A 2,425-nucleotide genomic window follows, 5' to 3' on the forward strand; every position below is an offset into this window, starting at 1 on the left:
AACCTATTGGAGCTTTGATTTAATTTCTTCACAATAAGATTTCTGTAAACAAAAAGAAGCATCATTTTCGTATGATCAGATCAATTATTCAGAGAAGCAATTGTTTGGCCTCCAAAGTTGGCAAGCGAGTGATTTAAATTCAGAAGATCAACATAAGCGCAATATCATTTTTATTGCGATTCGCGATAACATAAATTTTCAACTTCTTGACTGAAATTTTTTTTATGGCATTTTGTTTTGAATCGCCAAGCGGTAAGGCTTCGAATTAACTACGAATAAAGAGGCCTGTATATGGATAATAAAAGTGCTGAATGCTGTATTCCAGCTAGAAGATCGTGGATGTCTTGAAGCTGTTATTGGATATGTGTGACATGTATCCAAATTGATATTTGGTTCAGCAGGTAGTGATAGATAGGATCGGCAACTACATCAATATCAAAATGTCAAGGTTTCAACATACCTACTCAGTGGTTTGACCAGAAACGATAAGGTCAAGGAGGACTTAAAACAAGTCAGGATTAACTCTGATTCTTGTATACAAGACATCGAGACGCAAGAATTCAAGAAGAGACACAAATGATATTCGGCCCTATGCTGAATATCGTCATCGTCATCGTTGACGATCGTCTAAGCGCATCGTCACATCGCTTCACTATCGCTTCGTCTATGTTTTGGTATGATGTACAGACGATGTAGACGAAACGTTGTGAAACGGAAAAATACGAAATTGTGTTCAATCAGTTGGATTTTTGTATTATTTTGATATTTAAATCAAATACATACATAATTTAAATTAATGGAATACGAGTTGTTGTTTTCAAGCTCAAGCGATGGAGAAGAGAGCAGGAATTTGTTGGTTCAACGAAGAATATCAAGGCAACACGCAGACATATTTGCCTTACCTGTTGTGGTACAACTATTTTCGATGGCAACCCTGTCCTGGGCGCACTCAGTTTTCAGACTTGGAGCTTTTTTTGATGGGTAAGCCCTCATATGGGGCAATTTTGCAGCACATTAGGCAAAATGTGCGCGGTACTACTGATTCCGTACTAATATTGAAAATAAACTCGGATAAAAAATTCTAGTGAAAAACTACAGCAGTTAGTTTGATTTGAAAATGGGCGACGACGCTGACGAGCCGAGTGGCTGGCTCCTCAGGTACTAAAGGAAATAAAAGAATACAAGATTGAATTCTTTGACGAGAGAGACATTCAAAAAAGCTAAAGTGGATGATCAGATAAATGGTCAAAATATTTCTAATATTTTTATAAAGCCATTAAACATAAATAGTGCGACAGTGAGTTCAAAAAAGATGGAGCAAAGAATTAATTTATATGAAGAGGATTATAAAGTGCCGTTTATTGTTTATATCGATGCAATACCGGCTAACGTTGAAAGAAAATCTATTAATGCCGTAGCAGTATCACGAGTTTAAAAAAAATTAAAATATGTAGACATTGACGACGTGGTCAAAGTGGGATATGGAAGGGCAAAGATTGTTTGCAAAACAGCGCAGGTAGCCAATGATTTGGCAAGAGATACGAGACTTGGACAAGAAGGCTACGAAGCAAGAATAATGTATCACAATATTTCAAAAATGGGCATTATTTTTGATATACCTTCTGATATTAGCACGGAAGAACTATTACAGGAAATTGAGTCGTCGATACCTATTCTAAAAATCATAAGAGTCGAACGTAGAGATAAAGATAATAAAGACACTAAAATACCAACTAGACGTGTTAAAATTATTTTTAAAGGTCTAGCAATACCAAAAACTGTTGTATACGGTTACACCAAAATTGAAGTAAAACATTTCATCGCGCTAGCTCAATGTTATAGATGTTACCGTTTTAACCACTATGCACAGCATTGCAAGGAGAGAGCAAATAAATGTAAGGATTGTTTCCAAGAGCACGGAGTGGGAGATAGTTGTCTGCCAATTGTCTGTGTTAATTGTAAAAGCAAGCATTTACCGACTGCGAGAGATTGCCCGGCTAGGGTGAAAGCGTATGTTATAAGGCGAACGATGGTAATAGAAAATAGAACGTACAGGGAAGCGCAAAAAAAGGTCTCAGAAATTATAGGCAACCGGTTTGATTTACTGGAAAACTACGAGGAAGAATATCCCCTGGCCCCAAAAAAAAACAGAATTAATCGAGTGTCCAACAATAATAATAAAGAAACAACCAACTTTAAGCATAAATTATTACCATATGCAAGAGTAGCCCAAATAGGCAATCGTAACAGACAAAGGGAGGAGTTGAATGCAACGCGGACAATGCAGGAATGCAGAGAGGCCATTCAACCTGTTAAGGTAGCAAAAATAACCATAGACTCCAACAAAATTGTTAGTACTGTAAGCATTTCTACATAGATAAATGTAAATAGTACCTAAGCGAGCATGTTTATTGTTAGCATTAAG

Source organism: Rhagoletis pomonella, unplaced genomic scaffold, assembly GCF_013731165.1.
Source record: "Rhagoletis pomonella isolate Grant_MI unplaced genomic scaffold, Rhpom_1.0 Rhpom_scaffold_00001, whole genome shotgun sequence".
In the NCBI taxonomy this organism is placed as follows: domain Eukaryota; kingdom Metazoa; phylum Arthropoda; class Insecta; order Diptera; family Tephritidae; genus Rhagoletis; species Rhagoletis pomonella.